This window comes from Panthera onca, chromosome B2, assembly GCF_046562875.1.
Source record: "Panthera onca isolate mPanOnc1 chromosome B2, mPanOnc1 haplotype 2, whole genome shotgun sequence".
In the NCBI taxonomy this organism is placed as follows: Eukaryota; Metazoa; Chordata; class Mammalia; order Carnivora; family Felidae; genus Panthera; species Panthera onca.
In genome coordinates, this window is record NC_138343.1 from 32216706 (window position 1) to 32225803 (window position 9098).

The 9098-nt window shown below is 43.4% G+C and overlaps 1 pseudogene; it reads left to right on the plus strand.

The window, feature by feature from the left end:
- The first annotated feature begins 2567 nt into the window (after positions 1-2567).
- On the plus strand, positions 2568-4473 carry LOC132667913 (acyl carrier protein, mitochondrial pseudogene; annotated as a pseudogene).
- The last annotated feature ends 4625 nt before the right edge of the window (positions 4474-9098 follow it).

A 9098-nucleotide genomic window follows, 5' to 3' on the forward strand; every position in this document is an offset into this window, starting at 1 on the left:
TTTGTCACGTAAGCGCTCGCCCCTCCTTCCCACACTGTGATACCCGTTGTAATACTACGTTGACTGGATTATCATCGCTTATTTATTCATTCTGTATCAAATCACCCACACTGAGCCCAGGAATACCAGCCTTCCACTGAATAGCACCACCGAAGTGGGTCTCAGCCTGTCCTTAGGGAAGTGCTGTGAAGCTTGTTACCGTTTTCACCCCAAGGACCGTGCTCTTGTTACACAGTCCCTCTCTATAATCACTCAAAGGAGGACATTTTTATGGTCTTGGTATCAAGAATAGAGCAACGGGTTAGTTTTGGCCTATGGACCCAGGGAGTTTTGAATTTGAATTGAGCTGGTTGTTAGAAAGCTAACAGCAAATCTTACCAAAGGATTAAGGGGACCAATAAATGCAAAGGTGACTTTCTACTCAAATCTGTTTATTCTCAGAATGCAGCCGGCTTCCATGTTTCTAGAGATAACATTCTTGCCTAGCCTAACAATAAGAAAATGTTGGTTTCCTTATTTTGCAGAATCAAGGTTTCAGTAGAAACCAGCCAGAACCGGTTAAGACAGCCAGCCTTCTCTTTGAGCATGCACCTGTGTCTGATGGATGAATATTTGATACAGAAGGGTCTAAAACCCCACCCTCGAATCATACCAAGGAGGCCATTCTCTGATCATAGAAGAGGCATACAGAAGATATGTGAAGGTACAGCCAATGAAATCACTTCAATCCTTCCCTTACTTAATAATTACCTTTAACTGATTTTGAAATCATGTAGCTCCTTTTCCCTATACCCAGATCCTTTTTCATTTACCTTTAAATATCCCTGACTCTCCCCCTTTGAGAAGAGGAATTTGAGGATTGCCCTCCCTTCTCCTTTGGTTGCCTCTTTTCTTTTCTTTTCTTTTCTTCTTCTTCTTCTTCTTCTTCTTCTTCTTCTTCTTCTTCTTCTTCTTCTTCTTCTTCTTCTTCTTCTTCCTCTCCTCCTCCTCCTCCTCCTCCTTCTCCTCCTTCTTCCCTCCCCCTCCTCCTCCAACTCCTCCTTGTTTTTTTTCAAGTAAGCTGGATGCCTAACCAGGGGCTGGAACACACGATCCTAAGATCAAGAGTTGCAAGCTCCAGCTCATCCTGAATAAACCCTTTCCTTGCTGCATACTTGATGTCTCAGTTGATTGGCTCTGCTGCACATTGGTCCTATGAACCTGGGTTTGGTCACAAATTTGGTGAGCCAGCCAGGAACTCTTTGACCTTGGTTTAGTGGCCCCAGCTATTAGTGGGAGTCTGGTGGTGAGTCTAAGCAGCTGCCTAGGCTCTTTGTCCTAGAGACCTTACTCTGGGGGCCCCACCCCACTTCAGCTCCACTGACCTTCAGGTGCTTAATTTAACTCTTGTGGCAAAGGAAACAGCTTTTGGTTTCAGTATGGACAGATATCTCTTTGGTGAGTAACCTCAGTTACTCAGTTCTTATTTCTTCCTCCTATTTGGTGGCCTCCAAATAAGGGGTTTTAGTTTGGCTCTCATAGCCTTTTTTTTGTTGCTTGATTAAGAAAAGGTTGACTGGGGGCAGAGGGGGGGGGGGGGTCGGTGCCTGGGTGGCTCAATGTGGTTAAGTGTCCAAGTCTTGATTTTGGCTCAGGTCATGATCTCGCAGATGGTCATGAGATTGAGCCCTGTGTTGGGCTCTATACTTGATGTGGAGCCTGCTTAAGATTCTCTCTCTCTCTCTCTCTCTCTCTCTCTCTCTCCCTCTCTCCCCCTCTGCTCCTCCCCCCCCCCCCAAAAACAAAAACAAAAACAAGTGGAAAAGAAAAGATTGGCTAGGAAGCCATTTGATTCAGTTGGTGAAGCCCTGACTTTTAGAGTGGAACTAGAGAACCTTTGTTCACAGAGGTACTCTTGGCTTCATTTGGCTCATTTGTTGCTGCAACTTTTGGTATCTCTGCATTAAACTGGCTGTGTTCTAATTGGAAAATAAGAAATGACAATTTGATCCCTGCATGCAGCCCTTTGGGCTATATTCTCCAAAATTGGACAATGTTTAGTTATGAATCTATGAAAAGGAAAAAGATGATCTTTTGCAACAATGCTTGGCCACAATATTCATTAGACTCTGGAAAAAAATAGCCAATTAATGGATCCCCAAAGTGTAATACCATCTTGCAATTAGATTTGCTTTGTAAAAGGGAAGGTAAGTCTTTTTTTTGCTTTTGTATCAAAATAAGTCAGCTCAGAGAAGATGTAAAATTCTACTCCAACAAACCAGTGACAATAAAAAGACTGTGTTGCCTGATCCTCACCAGGGAGAGGAGGATGATTTATTGATTACTTGAATTAAACTCCTGTACAGCTCTTCCACCCTATGGGGGCACTGGAGCTACTGTCCCTTCTCAGCAGCCCCAGTCCCAACAGCCTGAGCCCCTACAGGGCCCTAAACCAGGACCCTCAGCCTTAGGGGGTCAACAGGTAGGAATGGTCTCCCCTTCTCATACCCTGACTCAATTTGTTCAGGGAGCCACTCGTTCCCAGGGAAGACAAAATCTGCTAAGGCAAGTCCCAATTGGAGGCTTAGATGCGGTGGGGATAACCTATAGGAATGATTTGGGTCCACTCTTCACTTGAAATTTTTTTTAATGTTTCTTTATTTGTTTTGAGAGAGAGAAAGGGAGAGCACAAAGAGAGGGACAGAGAGAAAGGGAAACAGAGAATCCCAAGGAGGCTCCGAGCTTTCAGCACAGAGCCCGACACAGGGCTCGAACTCACAAACCGTGAGATGATGACCTGAGCTGAAATCAAGTGTTGGACACTTAACTGACTGAGCTACCCAGGCACCCCTGAATTTGTTTAATTGGAAAAACAGCATGCCTACTTACAGAGATGACCCCAAGAGGATGGAAAATCTGTTCCCATCTATTTTTGTCACCCACAACCCCACTTGGACAGGTGTACAAAATTTGTTAAATATTCCCTCATTTCTGAGGAATGCCACATGATGCTAGGAAAGGCTAGGGAAGAAGTTAACTGGCTACATGCTAAAACTCTCATAACTTCCTAAGAGCTAATGCTATACTGCCCACTCCTACTGTGGATCCCAACTGGAACATCAAGGTGGAGACTGAGGTAAGCTTGAACACTATCACGGTGATATTTTAGGTGGATTAAGAAAAGGGGTCCCTACTCTGTGCAAAAGATTTTTTTTATTTTGGTGTAGTCCCAATAGTTTAATTTTACTTTTGTTTCCCTTGCCCGAGGAAAACATATCTAGAAAAATGTTTCTATGTCTGACGTCAAAGAAATTACTGCCTCTGTTTTCTTCATGTCTTATGGTTTCAGGTGTCACATTTAGGTCTTTAATCCATTTTGAGTTGTTTTTGTACAGTATAAGAAGGTGGGGGCACCTGGCTGGCTCAGTCGGTGGAGCATGTGACTCTTGATCTCGTGGGGAGTTCAAGCCCCACGTTGGGTGTAGAGATTACTTAAAAATAAAATCTTAAATAAAAAGAGGGGTGCCTGGGTGGCTCAGTCAGTTAAGCATCCAACTCTTAATTTTGGCTCAGGTTATGATCTCAGTCGTAGGATCAAGCCCTGTGTCGGGCTCTGTGCTGACAACCCACAGCCTACTTAGAATTCTCTCTCCCTCCCTTTCTCTCTCTCTCTCTCTCTCTCTCTGTCCCTCCCCAGTTCATTCTCTCTCTCTCTCAAAATAAATAAATAAACTTAAAAAAAAAAAAAAGGAAGAAAGCATAAATGGAATGAAGACCCTTCAGACTTTCTTGAAAGAATTTTTGAGATCCTGGGTCAGCGTAGCCATGGCGGCTGTGTCCTTTCCACTTGTGTCCGCCGACTGCCTGTGGCCTTTGTGCCGCTGCCCCGGGTCCCCATGCTGGCCGCAGTCCGGCTGCTCAGCAACACCCTGTACCCGCGGGGGCCCAGGGGAGGCCTAGGTTTCCGCGTCCTGCCTTGATGCCCTGCCTCAGTGCTCACACAGGTTCCAATAACACAGTTGTGCCTCCAGTAGAGTGATGCGCCCACTTTGACATTAGAGGGAAATCAAGGACCGTGTTCTTTACATCTGAAACTCTATGACAAGATCGACCCTGAAAAGTTCTCGGTAAATTCCCACTTTATGAAAGACCTGGGCTTAGACAGTTTGGACCCAGTGGAGATTATCATGGCCATGGAGAACAAATTTGGGTTTGAAATCCCTGATACAGATGCTGAGAAGTTAATGTGTCCACAAGAAATCGTAGATTACATTGCAGATGAGAAGGATGTTTATGAATAAAATATCAGACCCCGTTTTTTCACTGAGAGAAGACTCAGAAGATGCTGGCAAGTGTCTGGAAGTGAGAACGCATTTTGGCATTATTGCTGCCTTTGACAGAGTAATTCTGTTTAGACTTGTATTTAAATTGCCTGTTTTGCCCTTTGAAAATAAATCTATAAAACAAAAAAAAAAAAAAAAAGAATTTTTGAAAACATTCAATATGATGTTTTTTGGGCAAAATGCCCCAGCCATTCAAAAGAAACTCCAAAGGCTGGAGATGCATTAGGAATATCTGTGTCACAATTGGTTGAGGTTGCTTTAAAGTTTTTAACAGCAGAGACCAAGTGCAAGAAAGAAAAGAGCATTAGAAAATGAAATAGCAGGCTACCTTGCTGGCTGTTGCCCTAATTCAAGGGAAGCCAAGACCAGACTGAGGACCACGGAACAGGTCGAGGTCTACCCCAGAGAAGAAATTTGAGTTCCTTGGACCCTAAAGGATGCCCCAATTTGGGGCTTCAACAGTGTGCCTATTGCAAAGAAGAGGGCCATTGGAAAGAGGAATGCCCCAAGCTCACAAGGTATCTTGAAGAGACAGAGCAACAAACCGCCTGTCAGATGCCTGAATTGGCTGGTGACCAAGAATGAAGGGGCCCAGGGGTTCCTTTGAAACTTGGAAACCTGGGGGCGCCTGGGTGGCTCAGTTGGTTAAGCGGCCGACTTCGGCTCAGGTCATGATCTCACGGTCCGTGAGTTCGAGCCCCGCGTCTGGCTCTGTGCTGACAGCTCAGAGCCTGGAGCCTGTTTCAGATTCTGTGTCTCCCTCTCTCTGACCCTCCCCCGTTCATGCTCGGTCTCTCTCTGTCTCAAAAATAAATAAACGTTAAAAAAAAAAAAAACAACTTGGAAACCTGTCATCATTTCCCATGAGGAACCCTGGGAACAATGGAGGTAGAAAAACAAATTTACAGACTTGTTGATTGATACTGGGGCCACATATTCAGTACTGAACTCCTGGCTCTCTCTGCTACCAAATCAAGCCATGGCTATAAAGCGAGTCTCTTACTAAACCTTCTTACAACCACTAGCCTGTCAAATGGGGCAAACTCACCTTAAACGTAGCTTTTTGTATATGCCTGAATGTCCCCCTTTTACTGGGATGCGACCTATTAACTAAATTGAATGCTGAATTTACTTTAGCACCTGCACATCGATGTAAAAGTACCACCAAAGCAAGCTTGTGCCTTTCAAGCAGAGGTACCACATCAAGGTGGAGAAGTCCTATAAGAGCTGCCTGAAGAAGTTATCCAAAAGATAAGAATCAGATGTTTGGATGGATGGGAAGCTGGGGCGAGCAAAATCAGTGACACTTGTGTATGTTAAATTTTGTGATGGGGTAAAGATTCTGAACTTCAGTACCTATCAAAGGAACAAGCCAAAAAGGGGCGTTCAGCCCATTCTCTGTCCCTTCTTGGAATTTGGCCTCATCAGCCCTTGCTAATCCCCATACAATTCACCTATTTTCCTTCTACAAAAATCAGGCATCCAAGACTGTTCACTTTGTGCAAGATTAAAGGGCCATGAAACAGACTGTGGAATATATCCACTCGGTGCTACCCAATCTATATACTCTCTTAAGAACCTCTCTCTCTACCCCCCTCTCTCTGCCCCTCCCACTCTCTTCCCTCTCAAAATAAATAAATAAACTTAAAAAAAAGTTTCTTAAAAAAAAAAAAAGGCGGAACACATTGCCCTAACAAGGGCCCTTCATTTAGGTAAAGGAAAAAGGATAACTATACATACTGATTCTAAATACACTTTCTCAGTGATTCATGCACATGATACCTTATTGAAAGAAAAAGCGTTGTTAACTATAGGAAATAAAGAAATTAGACACACCCAAAAAGTTCTAAACTTAATAATTGCAGTAATGAAACTGAAAGAACGAGCAGTAGTTCATTGTCCAGGGCATCAGAAGCCAAGTAATTATATAGCTCAAGGAAATAATCAGGCTGATCAGGCCACCGACCTGGTAGCCCATATGAGGACTCCAAACCCTCTATGATGCCTTTAGTGGCAGACATAGACTTAACTAAATACCAACCAAAATATTCTTTGTAAGACCTAAGAAAAGCTAGGGAATGGGGGTTTGGGCAAAATGCTGGCATGAAAGTCAGCTGGAAATATAATGAAAAAGGAATATTCCTTATTCCAGAACATATTATGGAAGAAATAGTTATATTCACTAAAGCACCCATCATGGATGAGATGCTACTCTTCAGTGGATCCAAAGGTAAATTGTGGGCCCCAAACTCCAGATAATTATCCAAAAGATAGACTAGAAATGTGAAGTTTTGTGCTAAGGACACTCCTAGGACTGGGCCCCACCAGTTCTAAAAGATATAAAACTTGGGGGTGCTGACTGGCTCAGTCAGTAGAGCATCCCAGTCTTGATCTTGGGATTGTGAGTTTGTTGGGTGGACATTACTTTAAATACATATATACATTGGGGCACCTGGGTGGCTCAGTCGGTTGAGTGTCCGACTTCGGCTCAGGTCATGATCTCACAGTCCGTGAGTTCGAGCCCCACGTCAGGCTCTGTGCTGACAGCTCAGAGCCTGGAGCCTGCTTCCGATTCTGTGTCTCCCTCTCACTGCCCCTTCCCCAGCTCATACTCTGTCTCTCTCTTTCAAAAACAAATTAACATTAAAAATAAATAAATAAATTACATACATACATACAAACATACAACTTAGAGGCAATGAACCTGGAGAGGACCAGCAGATATTCTTCACCATTATGCAGAGAGTAACAGATAATTTTCAATATTTGCTAATATTTGTTGAACTTTAGAAGTTGAGGCCTTTCTATGACATTCAGAGAAGGCCTCAGAAGTTGTCAAAACACATTTTTTTAAAAGTATGTATTTATTTAATCTCTACACCCAATGTGAGGTTTGAACTCATGCCCCCTAGATCAAGAGTCACATGCTAGCATGTATGGCTGTGAGTGAGCCAGCCAGGTGCCCCCTGTCAATACACTTTTAAACAAAATCATACCTAGGTCTGGATCACCACTGACAATTCAGAGTGACAATGGAGCAGCATTTGTGCAAAAGTCACACAAGCAGTGTCCAATGCCTTAGGCTTTCAATGGAAATTATGTGTTTCCTAGAGACCCCAATAGACTGGGAAAACGGAAAAAATAAACCACACATTTTAAAAGACTTTATCAGAGGTCTGCCAAGAAACCATCTTAACTTGGGAAAAAGTCTTGTCAGTTGCCCTACTCTGGGTAAGAGTGGCCCCTAGAAGTAGGCATGATTTAAGCCACTATGGAATGTTACATGGAAGACCCTTTCTACACTCTTTTCATGGCTTAGGAGTTCCTGATGTTGCTCACATTAAGCAATTGGGTACTATCAGGTATGTCCCAGCTTTAGGAAATACTCTAACTGCTGTACAGATTTACTTCCAGCAGTTCGATGTATCCCACAGATGTGCCCTTATACCACCCGAAGCCTGGAGACATGGGGTTGTTAAAACCTGGGAGAGCAAGCACCCGAAGGACCAGCTCCATCCTCAATGGACGGGACCTTAGCGGGTGGCGTTGACCATCCATTCTTCAGTGAAACTGAAGGGAAATTCAGCTGCAGATTCCCACACTCCCACTGAACTGGTTCCACAGGAATCCACAGGTCCCCCACACTCTGCCAGCAAGGAGAACATAGAGGAGAACCTTACTACCAGCAAGCTTCTGATAGACCTGAAATTGCTGCTTAGAAGAACTGGTCTGAGAAACCAATCAATAAGGAACAAATAGCCTGTGACCTGCTAATAGCTTATATGTTATGAATGTTATTCCTTTTTCCCTTCCATCTTTCTATTGTTCGCAGCCTCTTAAGCTTGAAACAACAGTTCCATGATTAGGATTTTTCAAACGTTGGCCAAGGTTGGCAATCTTTTTCACTGCTCGATATGTTGCCCTAAGTCCCACTCAGTACATGACCACAGCAACCCAGTAGTAATGCCTATAACCAATCTTGCTCTGGTCATTAATTTTTTAACACATCTAAATCAACACACTCCATTAGCTTATAGAGTCAGGTTAATCAGGCCTGGCTCCCTAACTGCTCCCGTCCCTTGTTTCTTCTTACCTATCCAAAAGCATGAGTATCTCACATTCAATGACTGGAACTCACCACAAGAAGCTTGCAGTTCCACTTATGCTTAAAATATAACCAGAACAATTATTCACCTCTTGTAAAATTAATTGAAACTTTTTCCTTTCACCACCTTCCAGAGACTTTTGGGAAATACGCTGTTTTCACAATAGTTACTCATCTTTTTCTACTCTTCTCTATACAATACTGAGAACAGAAAGAACTTGGCAATATGCACCCCCGCCCGCCATTTCTCCCTGAATGCCCTCTTACCAGTTACACTAACCTTAACCATACTTCTTATTTCAAACAATACCTTCAGTGACCCTGCAAAAATGAAAGTCCTGACTCCCATAAATTAACAGGAGTGCTATGTGTATCCCCAGGTTATTTGTCTGTGTGTGTATCACGGTTTCCCCTGGAGATAATGGTTGAATGGCTGGAGCATGGGAGGCATGTCTTTTAGGACTTTTGGTCACTTCTTATTCCGTATATAATTCCAATGAAGTCAGTCATTGGACCAGTTCTCTCAAATTGTTCTATAGGTGAAAAAGAGAAGCCACAAGATATTCTGATTATCCTCCCCCAAATCAGGAAGATGTAATTCGGTACTTGTTTGAGAGAACCTTATTGCTATGGGGGGGAGTGGCCTTGCATGAACATATGATTGAAACGTT